The sequence below is a fragment of the Pantherophis guttatus genome, chromosome 1 (assembly GCF_059756535.1).
Source record: "Pantherophis guttatus breed Tessera chromosome 1, ASM5975653v1, whole genome shotgun sequence".
Lineage (NCBI taxonomy): Eukaryota > Metazoa > Chordata > Lepidosauria > Squamata > Colubridae > Pantherophis > Pantherophis guttatus.
This window is the reverse complement of record NC_142063.1, coordinates 266403469-266430989: the sequence shown is the minus strand read 5'-3', so window position 1 is coordinate 266430989 and position 27521 is coordinate 266403469.

Sequence of the window (27521 nt, the reverse complement as noted above, 5' to 3'; positions counted from 1 at the left end):
CTGTTGCCATGACTGTGTTGTAGGAATCCACCTCTTAACAGTATTATACACCTGTGATGCAGTATTAGAATTGCTTTCTTTTGGGGCACAGTCATTCCGATACTATTTTCAGGTCTTTGCATTTTGTTAGTTTCTCCAGTTCTTTCTCTTCTATTTTACTGTCTCCAGGTACTACTATCCAGACTCCCCCCCACTTTCTTATCAATAATTGTTAAGTTTTGGGTATTATGTGGTAGGTATTTTGTTTTCCCAGAGCACTTTAACTTTTTCATGTTCTATTATTTTGTCTATGTTGTGTTCCCACCAGTTCTTGCTTGCAGGGAAACGGTATTCCTTGCAGATATCCCAATGCACTATTGTTGCTACATGCCATTGTTTGTAGTCAGTCTGCATGATCTTGTTGCAGTAGTTACTGTAATTAGGAGGTCCACTGTTTTTTTAAGCTTCCTTGAGGAGGCAGCACTTGCTATCTTGCTATCTTCTCAATTCTGGCTTTCTATGCATTTGTTTTTAAAGGCTTGGTCTTGTGCAGCAAGAATTATTCTCTTGGTCTCTTTCTTCAATTTAACCATTGCCAGATCTTGTTATTATCTGTTTTGCTTGTTTATTTATTTATTTATTTTATTTTATTTTATTTATATACCGCCCTTCTCCCGAAGGACTCAGGGCGGTGAACAGCCATAATAAAACAGTGTACAAAATAGAATTTAAAAGCAGATTAAAATAATTAAATCATAGGCCGAATTTAAAACCCTCATTTAAAACCAATTTTAAAACCTCATTAAAACCAAATTAAAACCATTTATAACCATTTGTCAAGCATATATAAGATGACAGGTAAAAGTATAAACATAATTTGAATACATGAAAAGAGTAAGTAGAAAAGGAATATTAGGACAGGGACTGTAGGCACACTGGTGTTATGCACGCCCCTTACAGACCTTTTAGGAATGGGGTGAGGTCAAGAGCAGAGAGTTTAAGATTAAAGTTTTAGGGATTTGGGGAAGAAACTACAGAGTCAGTTAGTGCATTCCAGGCATTGACCACTCTGTTACTGAAGTCATGTTATCTGCAATCGAGTTTGGAATGGTTTACCTTGAGTTCGTATCTATTATATGCTCGTGAATTGTTGTGGTTGAAGCTGAAGTAGTCACTGACAGGAAGGACATTGTGGCAGATAATTTTATATACTATGCTTAGGTCAGACTGAAGTCGAAGTAGTTCTAAATTGACTAAGCCCAAAATTTGAAGTCTGGTGGCATAAGGTATTTTATTGCGGTTAGAGGAATGGAGGACTCTTCTCGTAAAATATATGCTATCATGCATTCATTTAAAGAGTTGTTTCAACAGGCATTTTTAAGGTACCTATTTAATTTATCTCAGTAAATGAAAAATCCTTTCTCAGATTTTTTTTTTATTAGAAACATTTTTTTCTATTAAACGTAACACTTTTTTAAAAAAAAATGCTTCTTCATTCATTCTATAGCAAAGCCCATTTACATGATGAGCAGGTCATGAGAAATTGTCAAGCAATATATGTATTTTTGAATAATGTCCCAAACCTGGCAGAGAAAAAGGAAACCCTTTTACCTTTGGCCGGAGTGAGGAAGAGGACGTCCCATGTTTTTAGTGGAAGGTGAAAGTCAATTGCCTAATATTGGATACAGTCTGTAGCTTGCATGTTATTTTGGGGCCATCTGTTGTCCAGGTGTCTGTTGTTAATGAATTGTAAAAGTGGCTCTGGAAGCAATGCAGCTTCAGTGTTGTTGGGGTTTTTTGATTTGTTTGTTTGAAATCACTGCCAGATTTCTCTTTTTAACTCATTTTTCCTTCTAAATTGCTCTCTTTCTGTTTTTTTTAATTTAGATTTGTTGTTGTTGTTTGCAGAGTCTTATAATTCTAATCATTCTTCTACCATGAAATTGAACCAAATGCTGTCTCTGCTCCTGGGGCTTCTAAAATACATTTTGCTTTGAATTGAATTTATTTGAAAATATATCAGGGACTTCTTTTAATATTTTTTTATTTCATGTTTTTCCAGCTGTGGTTTGGGAATAACTATAATGGACTCCAAACAAGTTTTGTTTTTTCCTCCCTTAAAAATTTAGGCTCAAATAGCACATGGATATTAGAAAATAAATCATAAAATTAATACAGCCGGAGATTTGGGCACAAACAAGCATGTTTATTCTGAGTGATCAAAGGTTTATTGCTGATCTTCCTCAAACAGCCTTCACAAATTGTATATTTTTTTCAGAAATCCCAGTCAACATGATAATAATTATAATTCCAATATACTTGAAGGATGACAGGTAAGACAAGCTGCTAGATTGACAAAATTTAGTCTTTCCTAGTCATTTCTGAAGATGTCGGGAAATAATTCTAGATCTTCTTATAATAGCTCAGCCCCTTCCTAATAATACCACTCCAGAATTTGAGGAAGTGTCAGACATAATTTGAAGAGGAGTGTCAAGTCCACACATGAAGGTCCAATTTATCTGATTTTGTAGGAGATGACCAGGCTGAGCATGAGAGATGGTCAAACACATCATCAGTCTCGAGTCTTTTCATGCCCACAAGACATCTAAATCCAACCCAGCTTGAATTCCATTTTATCTACCACCTATTGACCATTAGTAGTTTAGATTCTTGTAGAGAGTTTAAGATTGCAATGACCCTTTATATTCATTTGAACTGTCTAGATATCCTGATTCCCCCGGCACTTAATTGATGTATTTCTACTCATATCCATGCAAAGGAATCTTCTCAACTAATGGCTAGCACTTGCTAGGATAAGGGTCAGTGGAATTCAAGGGGGTGGGATTTGAACTTAATCCATTTGTGACTACATAGAGATTTGAGGCTGCTTCCTGTTTTAACACTGTTCCCACTGTTCTTCCCCTACAAGGAGGAGGGAATTCTAGTGCTGAATTTATTCAGGTCAGGTCTTGAAAGGATGCTCTATTCAAAATGGCCAGAGTATCAGAAGAAACAAAATGCCCTTGTGCTCCTATCATCCTAGTCCAGACTTAATATGGGATCACCTCCAAAATGCCCAGGAACAAAGGTTTAACATAAAGCTATATCCCCATAATTAAATAAGCATTACCCATCTGGCAAGAGCCAGCATATAATGATTAAAGGCAATGGACTAGAAACCAGGAAATCATGAGTGCTCATCTAGGTGACTTTGAGCCAATCACTCCCTCTGAGGACTAGGAAGAAGGCTGGCAGTCTGTCAATCATCCTGAATCCTACTTATGGGGAAAAACATTTGATTCATGGCCCAATTGATAAAGCAGGAAGTTGGATTAATAATCTTGTGCATAAAGCTGGACACCATAAAGTTAATTACTGCTGAAACAGTGTGATTTTTTCTTGTGTGATGGGCAGGCCCCCCAGTTATTTGAACTTATTTTTCACCCACATGACTAAAATTAGTAAAACAGGCTTTGATTCATGTAACATAACAGAAATCAGATACTTTGACCTACCAAACATTTCCATTAATATCTTTATCAAAGACAGAGTGATTCTTATGGGAAGAAGAGTCATAATGCTGTATAAAATTCTGGCATAATGGATACTATATTCAAAACATTTCTAAAATTATTATCCATCGGTGTTGGGGCCACCGAAACCATGTTATAAACTGTTTCTAGATCTAAAATTCTAAATTAATTTATATAATCTGTATTCTGTTATTAATTTTCAGCTTCCTTTGAATATCACTCATGGCTTACAGCTAACATGTACATTTAACTTAGCTGAACAAATCTCCGCTTCTCCTTGTTCAAATAGTTTAAGGCAGAATATTACTTGGACTCCAAATCACAGCAATCCTTGGCCCCAGAGGCTATAAAGCGAAAGGTCATCAAAGCTCATTAGCTGGAGAGGAAATTGGTTTCAGTGATCTAGGTCCCTCCATTTGCCATAATGTTCTATATTGATAATTTCAAAAACATTATTATGAATGGATGCATCAGAGTCAATAGTTGTGTCCAGCATGCCTAAATAATATCTGCTCATTCTAATGGCTACAAATGCTTGTCGTATTTACTGCAAAATGCTTAACCAAAAAAAAAAACAAAAAAAAAAACCAAACAAATAGCATGAAGGCATTATGGGAACATACTATCCAGAATACTAGTAGAACATTATCCAGAACATTCAGAACATTAACACTTGACCAACAATCAAGAAGGACTAGGGATGACATGATAGCAGCGTTCCAATATTTGAGGGGCTGCCACAAAGAAGAGGGAGTCAACCTATTTTCCAAAGCACTAGAAAGCAAGACAAAAAGCAATGGATGGAGACTAATCAAGGAGAGAAGCAACCTAGAACTAAGGAGAAATTTCCTAACAGTTAGAACAATTAGCCAGTGGAATGGCTTACCTTTAGAAGTTGTGGGTGATCCATCAGTGGAGGCTTTTAAGAAAAGACTGGACAGCCACTTCTCTAGAATGGCATAGGGTCTCTTCCAACTCTGTCATTCTGTTAAGTAAACAATAGCCCAATCAAGGAGCGACCAATGTAGATGAACAAGCTAACAGTAAACAACATCTTAATCAAGGAAGTACCAAGAACACTCCTACTAACAGTGACAATGCAAATCATAAACATTAAGAGTATATAAAAATAAGAGCAAACATCACTAACTACTAGCACTGATGATGTTATTGAGTTTGGTAAGAAAACAACCAAGCTCAGACAGCACCAAGGACGCCACAGTTCAGATCAAGCTCAGGGAATGTCAAGAACTCCACAGTTCCACCCTGACTACAAATGTTCTCTTCTATTGGTATCCAGAATGCTTTGTCAAATTTAGCTGAAGAGTTAATATGGGGTGGACTGGGGAGAATGTGTACCGAATGACAAGTTGTTAACTTCTTTGCTCCTTAGTAATTAAGAATTTATGGAACAAAACTACAAAAGGTTTTTGCATTGGTCATTTGATTCTGAATAAATGCAGTTCAATCATGGCCACTCTCAGCTTCTATACCAATATTTGGAATATGAATACAAGTGGTCCTCAACATACAACCACAATTCGAAATGAAATTAAAATGTGGTCACTAAGGGAAATATTCCTTATAGGAGCCTTGGTAGTACAGTGGTTTAATGCACCCTGTAATTAACACAGCTGCCTGCAATTTCTGCAGGTTCAAATCTTACCAGGCTCAAGGTTGACTCAGCCTTCCATCCTTTCTAAGGTAGGTGAAATGAGGACCCAGTTTGTGGGGGCAATAAGCTGACTTTGTATAAATATACAAAAGTATGAAGGCTATTGCTTAACGCATTGTAAGCTGCCCTGAGTCTCCGGAGAAGGGCGGCATATAAATCAAATAAAAATAAATAAATAAATAAAAATAAAATAAATAAATAAATATCACATAACCGCATCTGATTTTAAGACAATTTTTACCACAGCCCTTAAGCGAATCACAAATTTGTTAAGTGGGGTTGATAAACAAATCCGGCTTCCCTATTTGACTTTGTTTATTGAAAGACACTTGGAAAGATTGAAAATTTCCTGTCACATGATTACAAGTCCTTGCAATCTTCATAAATGTGAGCAGATTGCCAAGTGCCTGAATTGCATTTATATGACTGCAGAGATGGTTCAACAGTTGCAAACTTCAAGGTAAGTTCACCAGTCTAATCACATAACTGTGGGGGTGGTGTACAAGAGTTATAACTTCAAGGACAGCTTGTCAGTTTCTTTTTCCTACGCAGTCATAACTTCAAAATGTCATTAAATCAAGGGCTGCTTGTACTTGAGAATCATTGGTATCCATTGGATAATGATTGTCATTGATCTCCCCATATTGGAGGGTATAAAAAAAGTTAGAGGGTGGCTTTTTTTGATTAGCTTAGTGGATTTTTAAAGGTATATCTTTTCTTGCTAAGACCTTCCAAGCAAATTCACAACATCACTAGATCCACTTCCATCGTGTTGATTTAACTGGAAATTTAAGCAGATCATTCCCTCCAGCATCTCAGTTTCTAACACTTCAAGATAAATTCATCTGATATAGTATATACAACAAACATTAGTGCCCTGGTAATTATAGAAGCAATTGCTCTGAAGTTATTTTAAAGAGCCAGGAATTAATCTACTTGCCTGGCACTCATGCCACTCTAGCTAGAATGTGGCATCGGAGTTTATTATTATTTGGGTTTTAAGTAAAAAATCCTAAATTCTAATTCAATTTGCATTCATATTTACACAAATGAGGTCTAGTATCAGATCCTCAGCCACATGAGTTTTACCCTTGCTGCATTGTACTCAGTAAAACTTTGATCTTCATTCAATCAGAATAGAGCTGCAAAGACCTTGGAGGTCTAGTCCAATCCCCTGCTCAGGCAGGAGACCTTATACCAGGGGTGTCAAACTCAAGGCTCACAAGTCAGATCTGGCCCGCAGGGTGCTTAGAACTGGCTCACGGGGCCCCTGGAAACAGTGAAGGACTGGCCCATGGTGCCTCTGCCAGCAAAAACAGAGCTCAGGAGGGCCGTGCGCAGTCCTCCTGGGCTCCATTTTCTGTCACGATGGCCTCCAGCCCTCTGCCAGAAAAAACAGAGCTTGGGGAGACTGTGTGCACCCTCCTGAGCTCTGTTTTCACTTGCAGAGGGCTGCAGGAGACCGTCATAGCCAAAAACGGGGCCTGGGGGGCCATGTGTGGCCCTCCTGAGCTCCATTTTTGCCAGCAGAGGGATGCAGGAGGCAGTTGCAGATAAAAATAGAGCCCAGAGAACCCATTTTCACTGGCAAAGCACTTAGGCCACCACAGGCACCTCCGACATGGGTGACCTCAAGCTGGTCATGCCCACCTGGCTACAAACACCCTGCCCCCCCCCCCGAGGTCAAAGACAACTCAATGAAATCGAGTTTGACACACTTGCCCTGTATCATTTCAGATAGATGGCTGTCCAGACTCTTCTTAAAAACCTCCAGTGATGAAGCATCTACAACTTCTGAAGGCAAGCTGTTCCACTGGTTAATTTTTCTTACTGTTTGGAAGTTTCTCCTTAATTCCAGGTTGCTTCTCTCCCTAATTAGTTTTCATCCATTGTTTCTTGTCTTGACTTCTGGTGCTTTGGAAAATAAGTTGACCCTCTCTTCTTTGTGGCAGCCCTCAAATACTGGAATACTGCTATCATGGCACCCCAAGTCCTTCTTTTCTCTAGACTATCCATACTCAATTCCTGCCACCATTCTTCATATGTTTTTATCTCCAGGCCTTTAATCATCTTAGTTACTCGTCTTTGCACTTTTTCCAAAGTCACAACATCTTTTTTTGTGATGTGGTGAACAAAACTGGAAGCAGCATTTGAGGTCTGTGGTCTGTGATGACCCGGGACAAGACACAAAGGTCACACAGCCAGCTGGGAGTTCAAACTTCCCTTTAATGCTCCAAATCTCTCCTGAAATGATCCCACATTCTTGGCAAGTCCCAGAGCAAAGTGCACAAACATACACACAGCAGCCTCTGGCTGCGCCCAGTCCAGCAAAACAAAGAAACAGGGAAATGAGTCCATGAAACAAGGAACAAACAATGAGTCCACAAAGTCAGGAACAAGGTACTGAGTCCATGAATTCAGGAGCAAGGCACTGAGTCCACGAAGTCAGGAAGAAGCAAGTAGTACTGCAAACTCCAAATGTCTGTACCTGCACACTAAACTCTACCAATTCAGTGTTTGTTCCCAACAAATGCCCCTCTCTTCAGCGTCTCCTTAAATCTCAGTCGTTGTGAAGAGGGGCAGGATGCTCTCCTCCCAAGTCGTTGGGTCAGCCTGCACTGTTCCCACCTTCTCTCCACTCTCCATGCTCGGGGATCAGGAGGGGGCAGTCCTTTCTTATCGCCTGAGCTCCATTGCACTTCATGTCCACTGTTTGCCCTCTCTCAGTCATCCTGCCCCTGTTCCTCCCAGCTATCAAGCTGTCCAAATCCTGAGGGGCGCTGAGTTACCTTGGCCTGCTCCTCCCCACATTCCTCCAAAACCAACAAAACAGTCCCCTTGATCTCCGTCAGCTCCAGCTCTGGCTCGTCCTCCTCCACAGATTCAGGCCCCAAAGGGGGCATGACATGGTCTTACACATGGAAGGAGGCTCATTTTAGAATAAACAAATAATATATACTCTACTAACAATTTCTTTTAAAAGAAATTCACAGTTGATAAATCCTCCTGCACATAAATGCATGTATGATTTGTCTGCATATTTAAAACTGCCAAGGGAGGGAAAGGATATGTTGTGAATTTTTAAAATAGAACTTTTCTCTGAGTCAGTCCCATTGATGACCTTTGTTCTCTATTTCTTCCCACATTTTATTGCTCAGCATATCAGCTTTACTATTAGAAACAGAGTGCTATGGCAAATAGTGTATAAAATAGACAAATAAACCCTATTAAATTGGGATTGGCTGGAAAATTGGTTATGATCTTTGAGCAAAAACAATCACAACTCTGCATGACTAAAAGCATACAAATAAGCTTGCCTGTGCATAGCCATTTGCTGAAGTACCGAGGAGATTTGCTGAAATTTATTTTGCCAAAAGAAATTCTAGAGAATGAAGGAATATATAGTTTGCTCCAGTTCAAATGGATGCTACACAATTCCCAAGAAAGAAGAAAGGAGATAAATGTCAACTCACAAAGCATCCCTGGCCTGCTCTTGAGTTGCCATGGGCAAGGGGGATGGGAAACCAACAAAACAGCATGGCAGGCAAAGACAGATGCACGTTCCAGACTTATCTCTCTCAAGGTTGTATCCCACAGTTACCCACAGCAGCCAAAGGGGAGTGGTCTCTACAACCCACGAAATTGCTCTGTTGGTGAATGTGATTGATGACAAACCCTGGAGGGAGGGGAAAAACAGGGTCATGATTGGGACATAAATTACGTAGGGTCAGAGCTGGCTTTACTTAGGAATGCGCCAATATGAAGCTCCTAATAAATAACTGGATTTCTTTTGAAGCTTGACTTGTGGCTCATGATTTAATTAAGGCATCCAAGCCAACTGTCCCTCAACCTTCACAGGCCTCTAGCTGTCGTAGGAAGTGATCTATGGTTGGGGGGCTCTCTTCTTGTGGAGGGTTGTTAGCCATTCCCTTACTTCTCCCTCCAGCCCCTCAGCAATGGTGTTCACCATGGCTCTGTGGGATGGGTAGAGGTGTCCATAGCACTCTAGGTGAAGCTCAGCTGAGTCAAGGAATAGAGCCAGCTAATCTAAGTCCCCACCAAATTTCCCCCTGAAGCGGGCCAGTTCGTTCAGCACTACTTCTCCCTCCTCCTGTCAGCTCCTGTAAGCCTGTGCTTGATGTGGCTGGCCGTCTTCCTCGGCTCTAGTTCATAGAGAGGGCAATGGAGCAATGGAAGCTCCTTTTATTGTAATTATTTCATCTTCCCCGCAGTTTCCTTTTCTCTTTCTCTCACTCAATCTCTCTGCACAGTTATGAGCTCTGAATCACACCAGGGACTTGCATAATTTAGGCAGATTCCTCAGACTTTACCCAACCAATATCTAGAAAGCAATGATGAAAAGCCAATGAAGTTATCCTTAATCCTCTCTCTTATCATATTTTATTTATTTATTTATTTTATTTTATGCAATTTATGTGCCACCCTATCTCCGAGGACTCAGAGTGGCTCACAACGGTAAAATGCATAGTTACTTGTTAAAACGATATAAAATTAAAATCCAATTTAAAACAGTTTAAAATTCATTAACCCCCCCCCCCATCAGTCCGGGCTATGGAAGGGATTGTCCTATAAGGGATTGTCCTGAAGCCTAACAAGGACTTCCATCAAAATGTTTTCACAATCACTTTTTTCAGTGGTGGTGTAACTTTCAACAGTTATTAAATGAATAATTGTAAGTTAAGGACTACCTATAAATGGAGCAATGTAAGTGCTTTCTTTTGGTCAGAGAGGTTTTGCATATTGAAACTTGAAACTCATTGAAACTTTGCCTAGCTGTATTCATTTGCATTTTCCAAAGTAGTTTTTTAATATATTTTTTCTTCAGTCATACTTCCAATTTTACAAAGCATAATGAGATGTATAAGAATTTTAAAAATTACATGCAAAAATTGACAAATATACATGGGAGGGGGGGTTCAAAATATTCAAATATTGATGAAGAAACATAATCAAATGAATGCTCCAAAAGATTTAAAGCTGGAAAAATTCAGATCAATTTGTCCATCCAAGTACTGAATACTCCAAATGCTGTCTCTCTCATCCTGTTACTTTTTTAGCTTCACTTTCAACGTGAAGCTATTAATTTTCAGAGGACAATTTTTCTATGTTTAACGCTAGTGATATGTAATGCATGGCTTTATTGTGTGGTGAGGAAAGTCGGTAGCTTCCAAGAGAACATATTTCCTTGTTATTGATTTATAACTCACATTCTATAGCAGAAGCTGCTTTGGAAAGATAATGTCCTGTTTCGTGTATTTGGACTGAAAACAGCAATCTGATGAGGGTGGGGGGAAAAAAAGACAGAAATTTTGCAAATCTCAACTATTTTCAAGACTGTTTCGTACCATCATTTTTCTGCATCTTTTAGGTAAACAAGCAAGAAAGTGACAAGCTGAGCTAAAAGGCTGTCTATAACAAAAGAGATTTTTCAACAGCGATTTACAATTATTCTTAAAAACTGCTGAGTGGTTCTGGCTCTGCCCTGGGGAAAGCGAAAGGGTGGTGGTGTGATGTTCTCAAAGTCAACAGTGCAGAACGTGTGCTAAATTGACTTCGTGTATGTGTTTGCCAAGGGCGCATGGTGGTGACTCCGTATGAGCTCTTTCCATTCCCTTAAAGTCTATTAATATTCAAAATAGTTCTCTTTTATGTCAATTTCCTCAGTCCTGAAATTGCAATGCATTTTTCAGGTCCCTAGAGAGTTCTTCAGTAGAAAAAGAGCTGGGGGTTTGCCAGATAGGGGAGACCCCCCAGGTCAACCCTTCTCTTCATTATATCAGTAAACCCTTAACAGAACCTAAACTATAATTAACCTGCTGTCACTTCAATGGAGGATAAGCGACAAAAGGTTTAAGGTCAGTGGATGGTCAGACAAAGAAGTGCCTATATAAAAAGCCAACTCCTTATGCATATGAAAATATTCATGAATAAAATTACCACAGAATACATCTGGAATGGCCTGGAATGGAGTCTAGGTCAGAGCTTTGAGAACCCAGCTTTAAAACTGCTAATTTGTTTACTTGCTGATTGTGACTCAGGCATTTTGGTTCTTGTTCCTCTGCAGGAAATCTATGTGCTGTTTCTTGGATTTTACTTGAACTTGTAACTGATAAATGTTCTCACCTGGATAGTACTATCCTCCCAGAGGTGGGTTTCAGCAGGTTCTGACCAGTTCTGGAGAACTGGTAGTGAAAATTTTGAGTAGTTCGGAGAACCGGTAAATGCCACCTCTGACTGGCCCCGCCCCCATCTATTCTCTGCCTCCCGAGTCCCAGCTGATTGGGAGGAAATGGATATTTTACAGTATCCTTCCCCTGCCAGCCCACCAAGCCACACCCACAGAACCGGTAGTAAAAAAATTTGAAACCCACACTGTATCCTCCTGTTAATTTACTCTCACTAAGTTCCAGTTTTCAAACTAAGACTGGTGAGCTCTGATCAAAGCAGGGTATTATCCCAAAGCCACCCCTCAGTCTGTGATAACTCAAATATAGGCTTGATGTTATATAGGATGTTCTCTGCATGAGAAAGGTATAATAAGAGACAACTGAAAAGGCTGAGATAGTAGCAGGTATACAAGAAAGCAAAACCAGGCTTCTCCCAACCTTCTTCTCCATTAGCGCTCCTACACCATATAAATTTTCAGGGCCTTCATTAACACTAGGAATGTTTGTCAAAGAACACATTTCTTCCATTCATACCATCATACATCTATTTTTGGGAGCTTCCAGGTACTATGAATTAGAATTGTGCACATGTTGGAGATTAGAGTGAATTGTTTTTGTTTTTTGTTTTTATTTGATTTATATGCCACCCTTCTCCGAAGACTCAGGGCGGCTTACAATGCGTTAAGCAATAGCCTTCATACTTTTGTATATTTATACAAAGTCAGCTTATTGCCCCCACAATCTGGGTCCTCATTTTACCTACCTTAGAAAGGATGGAAGGCTGAGTCAACCTTGAGCCTGGTGAGATTTGAACTTGCAGTAATTGCAGGCAGCTGATGTTAATAACAGTGCTTTAGTCTGCTGGTTTACTACCAGGGCTACTTTTTAAGAGTAGTATGAACAGCACTTGCAAAAGCTAGAAGTTTTTGCACATGTACTTGTGTAGAATTTCTCCCAGTCTTGGAATAGCCAGTTAAGGAGGCAAGTGCTTTGTTGCAGCAGACTGCATTATTTCTTTGTCTCAATAAAGAGCACTGCAAAACAAGGCTCTTTGTCAAGATGAATCCCAGCCAAACTAGGTATTGTATCTTGAATATATGCCTGATCAGGTGAATCCAAGGTCCCATCCAGTGGTGGGCTGCAACCAGTTTAACAACCGGTTCTGCCTAACGCGCTTGAGCGCAGGGTTCAAAATACAGCAATTTGAAGCTCAGCTGCTTACCTTCTATGGCAGCCCCAGTAAGTAGAACAGCAGAGGCGCAGAAATCAGCTGTGCCACGTGAATCAGCTGAGCTAGAAAGAAGGAAATATAGGACAGGACAGGGCAGGGGCGGGTGGGCAGGGCCAGCTGATTGTCGGAACTACCGGTTTGCTAGAACCAGTCCAAACCACCAGCAGCCTGCCACTGGTCCCATCCAAGTTTGCTGCTGCTCTCTCTCATCTGTCATTCCCTCAATCTGTCATCTGGAGAAACTACAAAAATACATTAGTTGAGTTTGTTTCATGCTGAGCACCAGCAACCTTCTAAATGTCATTTCTCTCATTCAATCTCCTGCAACTCCTTCATGAGCCACAAGGAGTAGTGGGCTCATCCAGATCCATCAGTCATTGGTAATGGTGGACCAATCTAACAGGTCCACCTTTGCTGTAGTAGATAGTGACACTAGACAATCCAGGGTAATCAGGGCATGATCTGACCATGACAATGGAAACACCAAGAGCTCTCCCAATTTCATATCATGGCCACTGCTCTGTCATCAACCAAACAATCTTCTGAAGATCCCAGAAACCATACTGAATTTAAAAAAACAACACCATCAAATCCATAGACATGGCAAAATGTCATTTGTAGCCCAAACAATTCTCAATGGTCCAAGTGGGTCCAAAACTTCAGATTCTAAAAGTCCAGCTTCCACCCAGATAAACGCCATCCTGAAAACATCCTCCAACACAATGCAAGAAACACTTACAAAGACAGCCCACTAATGGCTTCTCTCTATGTCCCCTCATTCAGGACTCCAGCCATAAAACCTACCAAAAACTTTGTTTTAAATTTCTGTTTTAAATGTTTTAAATTTAAATGTTTTAAATTTCTGTTTCAGATGCTCTATTGTGATGAGTGCCCATGTAGGGAAGAGGACAAGAGAAACAAATGACATCATATCAATCATGACATCCAATGTAAACGGAGCATATCATATAATTCATAGTATTTCTGTGATGTTCTTATAATGCAGACTTCATTATATCTTGAACCAGAAACCTATAATTAATTTACTATTTTAAAAGACTTGCCTTGTTCATGCTGGCTACTGAAGCAGCAAAAGTATAACAGAGGTTCAAAAGTTCTCTGTGCTACAGATCCATATTCAAATGGAGCAATGCATTTTTTGGCACTTGGATGAAATAAAGGAATTGGAAGGAAATACCTATTTTAGGGTTAGGCAATCTGTAGCAGTTTAGATTTTTCTGAATTACAACTCCATCCTTATGAAGTATGACCAATGGAAGTTCAGCAATAACTGGAATGCCATAAGTCAGTGATGGCTAACCTTTTTGGCACTGAGTGCTGAAACTGGAGTGTGTGTGTGTGCACACCGGAGCGCCGGAACTCGAGCTTTAGGAAAAAGAAATGACACCATTTAGAATCATAGAATCATAGGACTGGAAGGGAACTTGAAGATCTTTTAGTCCAATTCAAGGGAATCAATTGTTATGCTATATCAAATGGTTGCCCAATCTTTTCTTGAAAATCTTCAGTGAAAGAGCACTCACAACTCTGAGAGGCAAGTTGTTCCATTGCTTAATAATTCTTACTGTCAGGAAATTCTTCCTTATTTCCAAGTTGGATCATCCTCTGGTGCGCTTCTACCAGTGGTGGGATTCAAATAATTTAACAACTGGTTCTCTGTCATAATGACCGGCTGGGTAGGTGAGGCCATGGTGGCCATGGCCAGGGGGCGTGATAGGCAGCACTCAGCCTCCTGCATCCCCCTGGGAGCAAAAATGGACTGTGGGGGCACCCCCGTCACGCACCGTTTTGGGCCTAGTAAGGCTCCTTGAGAGCAAAAACATAGGGGGACTCCTGGAAGGCGTGGGTGGGAAGGGGTGGGGCCAGCTAGCAATTTAACAACTGGTTCACCCGAACTGGCCCGAACTGGCTGAATCCCACCACTGGCTTCTACCCATTGCTTCTTCTCCTATCCTCAGGTGCTATGAAGAATAAATTGATGCTCTCTTCTCTATGACAGCCCTTCAAGTGTTGGAAGACTGTTATCATTTCTCCCCATCTTCTATTTATTAAGGTAAACAGGACTTTAGCTTTTCTAACTAGCCATTCTAGCTCCTTTAGCTGTTCTACTTCCATTAGCCTTTCCAGACTGGGCATTCTAGACTAGCTTCATTTCACTGCATTAAGCCAGAATGTGGCTTGCTTGATTTTGATTTACTGCTGTATGAACTATAGCATACATCTCTACCCGTAAGAAACGGTTAGAGTTTTAGTCACATGATTGTGGCCACCAACTTGATTTTTATCTATCCTTCCCCCATTGGATGTCCCTTGCTTTATTTATATGAAAAATTACAAATTTCCCAAAAGTTTCTGTCATGTTTTAGTACAGTTTTAGATTACTTCTGTTATCCCACCACTGAAAAAGAATTTGAGATTGCAAATATGCTCCCTGTCCTTCTTAGAAAAAAGATAGAGCCTACAGTGAAGAATGAATACTGTCCGGAAGGTATTGAGATTTTACAATTAACTGAAAATAAGTACAACATTCTGCCAACTCTATCCATCAGTTTTATTTTCAGATTAAAATTAAAAGAGAGGCATCCAGTTCATTTCGTAGCTACTGAGTTTAATATGCAGGCTTGGAGCAATTAAACAAAGGAAAAATAGCTACTTTTCCTACTAAAACCCTTCTGTCTGCTGTTTCATTTAAATTAAGGAATTGGCAGAAGAGAGAAATTTGATTCATGTTCTCCATATCAAAGCTGCTTCCTCTGGAAATAGATCCCAAATAAGTTATGGCAATAGCTTTTTCCCCATCCTAATTAAAAAGCATAAAATTACACATACATTTAAAAGTTCTATTTTCCGTTAATTTGCAATTAAAGAGATAATGACATAAGAGCCAAAATAATACACTGTAGAGAGATGTGAATGATCTAATAAATGCAGCCATAATTGGACTAACAGAAAACAACCATTATATATAAAATTTCTCCTGCAGTGTTTTGTGAAATAAGAAGAATAAAGGTTTTAAACAATAAAGTATTGTGAAGATAATTTTCTTCAATGTTCTACACATTTACACAGAATAAACGAATCCCACTGAGTTAAATAAGGTATATTTCCAGATAGGTGGATCAAAGATTGCAAAATAAATTTCTTTTTCCTATTACTACAAAACTATGGTATTTTTTGTAGTATAAGACGCACCTTTTTCCGCCCTAAAAGAGGCTGAAAATTTGGGTGCGTCTTATATTCCGAATGTAGCTTTTTCAAAGCTTTTTTTCAGCACTAACGAGGCACTAACGAGGCTTTAACAAGGCGCTAGCAAGTGAAGCGATCTCCATGCTTTGCTCCGACTCTCAGCTGTTCTTTAGAAGCTTTTTTTCAGCCCTAACTAGGCGCTAGCCAAATGAAGTGATCTCCCCCCCCCCCCACCGTGCTTTGCCTGCTTTTCTCATTGCTGCTTCCTCTCAACTGTGCCTTAGAAGCTGTTTTTCATCCCCAATCAGGGGATAAAAAACCAGCAAATTAATGTGCTGAAGCTGACCAGACTAAAGACGCTAGCCAGATGAATACCTTGTAGGCAGATTTTCCCCTATTTTCCTCCCCAAAAACTAAGCTGTATCTTATATTCCAGTGCATCTTATACTCCGAAAAATACGGTACCTTAAAATGAAAAATAGTCATCATTTTGCAATGCAGAACTCTTTTCAAAAAGCATCATTTGGTAGATTCGTCAACTTGTTTCCTGAACATTGGTTTTTAGGAGTTTTATCAGCAATAAAATCTCTGATCATTCATTTTATCTGGACAATGTTCAGCTGTGCAAGTAACTTTATAATGAGCAGCTAACTGATGGTGTATGCAATGAATCTATAACTATGTGGTTGATTCTAAATGTCATTTATTTTGGGGCTGTGCAAATATTTTCTAGAATGTACAAATTTGATTGTCTAGTTGACTTTTGAGCTGAGTATTCTGTAATCAATGACCTGTTGCACTATGAATTTAATTGGGCTACTTTCAATTTAATATGGAAATCTTAACTAGTATCAATCTTATACCCATTTCTGGAAAACAGGAAGAAAGAATGTATCAATGAGAAAGAATTACATAAATATAGGTGAAAGAATAAAAAAGGAGAAGTATGAAATGACAATTAAAATGATCAGAAAATAAAAGAGAGCCAGAAGAGCAATTTTCCAAATATGTAAATATGTTAAATTCAACTGTTAAATATTTTTTAATCAAAGTTTGGTTTCCAGTACCATCTTCTCCTCCATGCTCAGTCTCTCCTAACTAGATTGAATTGCTTCGACATAGAATCAGACTTCTTGATTTGTATGCTCTCTTACCCTGCAGCTCCATCACAGAGGTTATTGCTGGCAAGAGATGTTTATAGTTGGAAAGTTCTCAAGCAAAGCGCCAAGAAGAGGCAAGAGCGATCCATCTGTTCTTTTTCTTTTTCATCCTTTTTTCTTTCTTTCAGGCTATTGAATGTTTATGGTCTACTTCAGCACTCGGTCCTTAGATATGGAGGGGGGAGGGAGGGGGAGAGAGAGAAAGAGAATGAGGAAGAGAGAGAGATGAAAATAATGCAAAACAAGCTAAATCCTTCTTCCATTTTGGCAGCTGGGGGGGGGACGACAGGAATGGCATTTCTGCGCTAGCAGCTTAAATGGTAAAATGTACTTCCAATCTGTTTACATTTTCAGTCATCAAAGGTTGCAGCTTGGCTAAGCGAAGAAAGATTTTGCAAGTCAAATCTATGCAGTCAGAACTATACATCAGTCACGGCACTCACATCACTCACTTAACTCAGTCAGTCACTAACTCAAGAACTACTTAACATTGGATCTAATATTACACCAACATATTAATAAAGTCAAATACCAGCCTTTTGTGGGAGGTGATACAAAATCCCTACCGGCTTTCTCCAATTCTTGCCAGATTATCTCATGACTCTCCATGCCTAGGAAGGCTATAAAACTGGAGGGTCCTCTCTCCAGCGGGTAGGAATGCAGCAACAGAGGCTGCTTAGGTACATAGGTAGTTTATTTATTTATTAAATTTATAAGCAAACCCATCTTGCTACCCAAAGCGACTCTGAGTGGCTTCCAATACAATAAAAAGAGCCTTGGTAGTACAGTGGTCTAAAACACCCTGTTATTAACATCAGCTGCCTGCAATTACTGCAGATTCGAATCTTACCAGGCTCAAGGTTGACTCAGCCTTCCATCCTTTCTAAGGTAGGTAAATTGAGGACCCAGTTTGTGGGGGCAATAAGCTGACTTTGTATAAATATACAAAAGTATGAAGGCTATTGCTTAACGCATTGTAAGCCGCCCTGAGTCTCCAGAGAAGGGCGGCATATAAATCAATTTTTTTTAAAAAGTATCAATATAAAAACAATTAAAAATTACAAAAAATTAAATACAGACTACCTGGGTGGTGTGGAAGTGTCTTCTCTGTCACTGCACCAACCACCAGCAGCCTGGAACGTCCCCATTGAGGCCCCAAGTCAACTGGCAATGCCAGATGTTAAGGCACTTCTGGAAGCAATAGCAATAGCACTTTACAACCCTCTCTGAGGATTTTAGAATCAGGATATTGCCACCAACAATCTAGGTCCTCCTTTTACTGACCTTGGAAGAATGGAAGGCTGAGTCAATGTTGAGCTGGTGAGAATTGAACTAATGAACTGCTGGCAATTGGCAGTCAGCCTGCAGTACTGCATTTTAACCATTGCTACCACCACCATAGAAGGCCAGAAAGGTGAGGGCAGCCATGCCCCTTCCATTCCATGACCTAGAGAACACAGATAAACCTCCAAGTGCTTCAACGACCCTCTAAAAGGATGCATATGACCAGCTGTCTGCAAGGAATATAAATCCTTCCATTCCCCACCATCCAGTCAGAGCTGAAGGAGCTTCTTGAATGAGAAGTGAAACATCTCCAAAGAGAAAAACAAGAAAGTCCTCCTGAAAAAGCGCCTTTGGGACAACCATGACCTGGGGGACTGAGAATCTCTACAGACCCACACATCGACTATCTGCAGTTTCCATAAACTGGTCCAGAGGTTTCTTTGTCTTTCTCCTGACCACAAAGACATCCACAAATACTCTCCAATATATTCCAACTATCAACTGCTAAAAGCCCATCAGCAACAAACTTCTGGCCTCTGTGCCACATTAAAAAAAATGAAATGGTACTTTGAGTGAAAAATCATGAAGGTTTTTGAATGCTCCTCAGCTATTAGGAAACTGGCTACATGTTTGTTTATACTAAGTATCAGAAACATTCTCCTTCTTTATGTTCACATTATTGCCTGACAGATACACAATAATATTCTTATAATGGTACAATTTACTGCAATCTCTGCATGGAATCCATCAATTTTATTCTGTAACTAAGTAGGGACTTCACTTTTCCTTCCAGCACTTTTCCTTCCTACTCACTGCTTAATACTGTCATTTCAACACATTGCCCCACTCCAGCAACAATTAATTTAACTTTGTATGTTTATTCAAATATTTACAGGCTTGCCTTTCTGGACTACAGCAAACAATGTGGTAAATAAAAAATAAAATTAAAATGGTTAAAAAAAAAAACCTCTAGGAGTTATAGATAACTCCTAAATAAAATAAAAAATAAATAGATATAATTGTAATATAGATATATCTAGTATATAAATATACCAGGTTGTCCTTACAACAATTCATTTAGCAACAATCCTTAAAAAGTGACTTGCAAGCAGTCCTCATATTTTTGACTGTGATTGAAATTCAGGTGCTTGGCAACTGGCATGTAGTTACAATGGTTGCAGCGTCCCAGGCAGAGATAGTATTCAGCAGGTTCTGACCAGTTCTGGAGAACCGGTAGTGGAAATTTTGAGTAGTTCGGAGAACCAGTAAATACCACCTCTGACTGGCCCCACCCCCATCTATTCTCTGCCTCCTGAGTCCCAGCTGATTGGGAGGAAATGGGGATTTTGCAGTAACCTTCCCCTGGTGTGGGGTGGGAATGGAGATTTTACAGTATCCTTCCCCTGCCATGCCCACCAAGCCACACCCACAGAACCGGTAGTAAAAAAAATGGAATCCCACCACTTGTTCCAAGGTCATTTGATCCCAATTTGCAACCTTCCCAGTCAGCTTCCAATAAACAAAATCAATGCTGGAAGCTGGATTCCCTTAATGACTGCATGATTCACTTAACAACCATGGCAAAAAGGTCATAAAATCAGGCACTTAACAACCGACTGGAAATTCTGGTCCCAGTTGTGGTTTATGTCAAGGGTTGGCTGTAGATCACTTTAATGCCTGTATGTAAAATGTTACAAGAATTAAAGCAATAGACTTTCAATAAAAGAATGACATGTTTAATAAAGCCTGCTACAAAAAAACACCCTTTTTATTATAAAACCTGCTTGCATAATATGCATATTTAGCACACTTGTCAGGGGTGTCAAACTCGATTTCATTGAGGGCCGCATCAGGGTTGTGTCTGACCTTGGGGGACTGGGGTAGGTGTGGCCAGGGTGGACGTGGCCAGCTCGACATCACTCTTTTCGGTGCTTATGGTGGCCTGAGCGCTCTGCCAGAGAAAAACAGGCTCTCGAGCTCTGTTCTCGGCTGCAATGGCCTCCTGCAATCCTCTGCCAGGGAAAACGGAGCTTGGGAGCGCCGCACGCAGCCCTCCCGAGCTCCGTTTTTGCTAGCAGAGACATTGTGGGCAGGTCCTCTGCTGTTTCCAGGGCAGCCCACAGGTCTTGAGTTTGACACCCCTGCTGTAAGTTGTGCTCACCTCCAAAAATACAGATAGAAGGTTTGCATTCTCTCCCTCCCCCGAAAAAATAATGAATTTAAGATTGTGAAGAAAATGAAGTTGATGGATCCCTCCATCCTTAGGAAGCTGTTCCCTAATTTGTTCTACGTTCTTGTGGCTGACAGTCTAATTGATCTTAAAGGTAAGCTAATATGCAGCAAATAGCAATGAAATTTAATGAGATTTATCATACTATCTATTTATCTCAATAGTAATCAAACTTATCAAGCACTATGAAATATATTGATCATAGTAAGTAAATTTTAGGAGGAACTATAAAGATGAGAGGCTGGCACTGGAAGAAAAGAACTGTGAGCAGATATAATTGATTGCAATACAAAGGGAGCCTGCAGAGGAAATATAATTATCACAGTTGTGACTCATCATAGAAAGAAGTTCACATTGCCCAGTATTTAATGGCCAGCCTTGTTGTCAGTCAAAAAAATAGGATGCCAACTTTTCAGAGCAAGATGATATACAGCGTTGATTGAGGGACACATATTTTTCAGCTAGCTGCAGAAGGAAGAGGGGAAACTCTTTAAAAACAACTAAGGACATATCTATCTTTATTACATATAACTGGATGATCAGACCAGGTGCTTCAGAAGAGAAAGAAACCAACTTTTGCTCTGCAGCAATATATAATACAAGGAATGATAGCAAGGCTAGGCTTCTCCCTGACTAATGCTGGAACTAGAAGCCTTGCACGCAAATGATTCAGGAACCCAGTTCCTCATGCATCAGTTTTATTGCAAGAACTAGAGCAGCCATTAATGAAGAAATCCAACAGCCGGGGTCAGAAGATGTAATCCATATATATCTAGTAGATTCAATTAAGATCTTCTCTTAAAATTCTTTCTCTCTCCCATATACAGTGGTTGGTTGCTCCCAGTTTGGACTGGTTCTATCTTCTACTATTATGAACCGGTAGTAAAGGTAAGTAGAACCCACCTCTGGCCATATGGCATAACAGACTGATTCAGGGGAAGGAGCTTTTGACACATGTGCATTGCTAATGGAATGGACCATTAGCTCATCTAAGACTTTCTGTTTTGGTATTGATTCAACCCTTACAAGAAGTGGGAGACTGGTTCATTTAAAGTAGATAATTCAAGAAGTTTTTATATTTATATGCTGCTCAAGTTGACCCAGATCATTTGTCTTTTTTTTTTCCCTGTATCCTGAAATGGTGATGTTAAGTGAGAATGATCTGCATGCTACAGGCGGCACATGAGCCGTGGCCCCAGCTCAGCTCTGCCACCTATGCATGTGCGCCTCCCGCCAGCCATCTGGTTTTTGGGTCTCTGCCGGGCATGTGTGAGGGCTGGGGGGCAAGCGGGAGATGCTCGTGCATGTATGGAGGGCTGGGGCGCACGCGCAGGGGTCACGCATGCATGGGGCACATGTAGGGGGTCATGCCTGCATGTGTGGGGTCGCAGGTGCATGCACAGGGTCGCGCACGCATGGACTGGGAGTGGGGCACGCATGGGTCGCATGTGAATGCGCAGGGAGCAGGGCGTGGGGGGGTCATGCATGCATTGCATTATGGGTGTGTGCATGCACACACTTTTGGCACTCTAGTAACTAGAGGAGAAATGCTTTAAGGAATAGCTCCATTTTTCTCCTCTCCTCCCCTCTTTCCTTCTCTACTCTCCCCTCTTTCCTTTCCCCTCTTTCTTCTCCTTTCCTCTTCTCTTCATTGATTCAGTGCTTGGAATGTGCTTCCCCAACATAATGCCTACGACATGCATTGACTGTAGCTTCCATGATTCCCAGCTAGCATGTACCTAACACTTCTGCAGGGTATATGTTAAGGAATGGTAAGAACAAATCCATAAAGGCATGGAGCCCTTTTGAAATTATCCTTCGCCTTTAGAACCAGCTCTAATGCATAGCCAGAGGAGAAAAGCAAATTTAGCTTGATTAGGCAAAAGCATTCAAAAAAGTATTCTGCCTTGAATGAGGAACTTTCTACTGCAGCAAATAAATTTTTATTCCTCAGAGACAAGTTTCCCTTCAACTGGGAGATAATGGACATCTTAGAACAACACAGATCAAAAATGCAAAATGTTTAGATGCATAACACTCCAAGCAGTGATCAACCAACACTAATATTTTATGAAACAATTAAAAGAAATAACAAAAAACCTAATATTAGTACAGCAGTTCAATACACAACTACAATTCATCTGGGTCAGGGGTGGGTTCTAAATTTTTTTACTACCGGTTCTGTGGGTGTGGCTTATTTTGTGGGCGTGGCTTGATGGTCATGTGACAATTCTTTAGGATTTAGCAGAGGTACTGGTCTACCAGACTTTTAACTGCTTGCAGAGCTGTATCGGTCTACTCATTTGTTTTTGGAGGCACTGGTCTACCCATTTGTTTTTGGAGGCATTGGTCTATCCATTTATTTTTGCAGGCACCGGTCTACTCATTTATTTTTGCAGGCACTGGTCTACCCATTTATTTTTGCAGGCAGCGGTCTACTCATTTGTTTTCTTTTAACACTGATCAGCTGTAGGGCGGCCCTTTGAAGCCCCGCGGCAAGAGTTTAAACAGTTTTTTCCCCTCTAGCCGATCAGCTGGGACTCAGAAGGCAGCAATAGATTGGGGGTGGGGCCAAATAAAAGGTAAGAATAATGCAGGGGGGGCGGGGGGGCAAGGGGGCAGAACCGGTTCGGTGATGTCATATCATCACCGCTACTGGCTCGGAGGAGCCTGGCCGAACGGGAGGAACCCACCACTGATCTGGGTCCATGTGGGTGCTCAATCATTGGAGGTTTTCAAGAATAGACTGGACAACCATTTATCCAGGATGGTATAAGGTTTCCTCCCTAGAGCAGAGGGTTGGACTAGAAGACTTCCACCGTCCCTTCCAGCCCTATCCCTTCACATAGGAGTCAACCAATACTTAGATTAACTGCATTTATCTCCTTATCAGTCTAATAACTCCAAACAACTATTAATTATTAGTAGTATAATAATATACAAATAAAAAACCCATCATTTCAACAACCTAACCCATCATGCATCTATCAGTATAACCAATCATACAAGAAGTAACCAACATAGTGATAAAACAGAACTACCATCTTTTCAGGCAGTAGATAATCTACCAATACTAAGGCATCAATCATTCAGAAAGCAGTAAACAGATTAACAGAGTTGGAAAGGACCTTGCAGGTCATCTAGTCCAACCCCCTGCCCAAGCAGGAGACCCTACATCTGCCTCTACCTAGGATCGAACTCATAACCTCCTGATTGTGGGGAAAGAGCTCCACTGCTAGCCCACTGGGTCTTGTCCATCCTAGCCAAGCCAAGGATATACTGTATAATCTCTGATAAAACTTCTATACTCATTATGCCCACTTAGAGCAATAAAATATGTGCAGCCCAAAAACCTAGTTTGATGAACTCCAACAATGCCAATACAGGTAGTCCTTGACTTATGAACATTTGTTTAGTGAATGTTTGAAGTTACAATGAATTATCCAAAAGGTAGTTATAACCTGGTTCCAAAGTTCCTACAGTCACAGGATCACATTTGCTTGGCAACTAAGCTTACATTTATGGCCATTTGCAGCATTTCAAGGTCATATGACTGTGATTTGCAATCTTTTTGCAGAAAACCAATGTTTATGCCTTTTAGCGAATAATGGATTCATCTAACGATGTGGCGTTCAATTAACAAACACACATTTGCTTTACAACTACTGTGTTCATTTAATAACCACCATAAAAAAGGACATAAAATCAGGGACAGTTCACATGGGTGACCTGTTTACAACCATCACAACTTATAACTCTAATGGGCAGGCTCCATTATGATTATAAATTGAGGACTACCTGTACTTTGGGTTTTTCCTTTTAAAATTAGTGTTGTGGCCCGTCAGCGGTCTTTGCAGCTAGTAGCTAATTCTGACAGCGAGGAAGCTGGTGTGGTACTGTGCCAGCAGCCTGTGCAGCTGGCACTCGAGTTGGACAATGAGGAGACCGGAGAAGATGTGGTGCCAGAGGTGGGGATTCAGCCAGGGCCTTCAGAACTTCCAGATGCTTCCATGGGTGAAGAGGAAGAAGAGGAATAGACTCTTCTCGATGCATGGGTGCACGGAGCTGCCAAAAGGCTCCTCAGGAGGAGGTCACCTCAAGAGTAAGGCTTGGGGCTAATTGGCCACTCCCTTAGCCTACTTAGGGACGGACGACGACTGAGGAAATTTGCAGGGAACAACTTAGTTCACTCTCCTTCGCATCTGGATCTTAGTTTTTTTATCAGTGTCCTGCAAATTGCTTCTGGGCTTTCTGCCAATCCTAGTAAGATTACGATTATTTATTCTTTGGATTCTTGTAGGCTGTTAAGAAAGTTAATTAACAGCCTTTGTTTGAAAAAGACTGATTTAATTTAGTAAACTAAGGTTTGTACAGACTTTGTGTGTGCTGCGTTCTTTGGGTCCGTAGCTGGGGCAGAACAATTAGATACTTAAGGAACACAATGGAAAACTAAATTTCAAAGAGTTTACTTCAGGCTAAGCCAAATAACATTTATAAATGATATGCAGTGCCCCTTATTTTTGGATTCCACAGGTAAATAGGCAGTTTCATAGTTCAGCGAAGGGGATCTTTTAAAAATTATTGGTTTCTTTTCTTTAGTGACTTTGAACTTTGATTTGCTCCAAAAAGTTCTTGCTGAGAATTAACTGTGATTCTACCAAGTCAACAGTATGTTCCAGATTGAAACTGCTATTTTATAAATTTGCAGCCGACACCTTTGATGCAATGAGAGATGCCAGATCCTCAGATAGTATAAATGTATCCAGTTTTTGTATCATGCCTTATAAATGTACTTTGCATATAAATATTCTTAAAATAATAATGAAAAGCAGCTAGAGGAAAACAATATACACAATTATCTATGGAGATTCTCAGTCATCCAGTCATGGTTGTCCCAAAGTGCGTTTTTTTTTTTCTCCAAGAGGCAACTAGACTTTCTTGTTTTTCTTTGAAGACATTTCGCTTCTCATCCAAGAAACTTCTTCAACTCTGACTGGGGAAATGGAAGGATTTATACTCCTTGCAGATGGCTGGTCATTTGCATTCTTTTAGAGAGTCTTTGAGGCCACTTGGAGATTTATCTATGTCACCTGAGTCATTGAGAAGTTGGAACTGTGCTTTCTCAGGATGTTTTCTGCCCTGTGTCCCTTCACTGTTGAACACAGGTACAACAGTGGGGGACAAGTCTGTGTTGTCTGCATCTCTGTTGTGGCCTGTCAGCGGCCTGTGCAATTAGTAGCTGATTCCGACAGTGAGGAGGCTGGTGTTGTGCTGCGCCAGCAGCCTGTGCAGTTGGCACTCGAGTCGGACAATGAGGAGGCTGGAAGCGGGGATTCAGCCAGGGCCTTCAGAACCTTCAGAAGCTCCCATAAGTGAAGAGGAAGAAGAGGAGGAGCCTTTTCTCGATGCATGGGCGCGCAGAGCTGTCAAAAGGCAGGAGTGGCTCCTCAGGAGGAGGTCTCTTCAAGAGTAAGGCTTGGGGCTAATTGGCCACTCCCTTAGCCTATTTAAGGAAGGACGACGACTGATGCAATTTGCAGGAAACAACTTCGTTCAAATTCCTTTGTGTCTTGATTCCAGAAACGTTTGATTTCTGCGCTTGTTTTTCTCTTATCAGTTCTCCTGCAAATTGCTTCTGGGCATTCTGCCAACCACAGTAAGATTATGGTTATCTGAAATACTGTGCCTCAGAACTGAGTTATTATTCTTTGAATTCTTGTCGGCTGTTAATGAAGTTAAATTAACAGCCCTTGTTCAGAAAAGACTGATTTATTGTACTTGTGTTCAAACAACTACTAAGAAAGCTCATTAGTAGTTCTTAATTAGTAAATTAAGGTTTGTACGGACTTTATGTGTGCTGCATTCTTTGGGGTCCGTAGCTGGGGCAGAACAATCTCAAACTGATGCACAAATGGTTCCTGTACTCTCCAATTTTCGGGAAATCCGTTCATACTCCCACACCATTTGAAGGATGTTCATTCCAAAGCGCATAACTAAATATTTATGGAGTTTCTCAGTCATCCAGGTCATGGTTGTTCCAAAGGTGCTTTTTTTTTTCTTTTTTCTTTTGAAGAGGCAACTGGGCTTTCTTGTTTTTCTTTGAAGATGTCTCGTTTCTCATCCAAAAGCTCCTTGGATGAGAAGCAAAATATCTTCAAAGAAAAACAAGAAAGCCCAGTTGCCTCTTGGAGAAAAAAAGAAGAAGCACCACCTTTGGAATATACACAATTACAATTTTTGTAAGCTGCCCAGAGTCACTAATAGTGAATGGGCAGCCATATAAATTTTTTTAAATAAATAAATTACAGGAACATGGTTTTAAAAAAATAAGAAAAAGAAGAATGGGAAGGATGGGGCTCCTATTTTGAATCTGTAAACAAAGGAACACACATATACACCCTCTAAAGTGCTTGTAGTCAATGTTAATGGATCTTAACTGCTGTATTAAAAACAACAAAAGATGAAAAGAAGATATTCTTGACATCTGTTTGAACAAAAGCGGAGAAAGAATCCTTTATTTTCCAAACTGAGACAAAATAACAAAGCAGATTATGAAAAGAAACAAAGTGACTTCAGGGAATGGATAACAAAACTTAGAAAATCTTTCCAGGGGCTCATGGACCTCCATTGCTGTCGTTACTTCATACAAACGAAGCTTTGGTACAAAAGATATATCCATTAGGTTTGTGAACAAGCAATTTAGTGAGAGTATTTTCTCCTCACCAATCAATATTTAACTTTTTCAGTGTTGGGTAAATGTATTCTTTGCAGATATTGGGTTTGTGGGTGTGTGGGTGTTTGAATAGAACAATGCCACACTGTGCATTAAATTTGCTTTATACAAGATAGGATCTCTTGTAAGTAGACAAGAGTTTAGCTTTTCAAATAGCTGAGTCCCAACATGATCAGGCAAAGCATTTTGGGTACAGTGTGGTAGAAGCCATGATGAGCATTAAAAGTAACAACCATCACCTTGAATTGCACTTATAAATATACTGGCAACAAATGCAGAATGTGCAGCAGTGATATTAAGA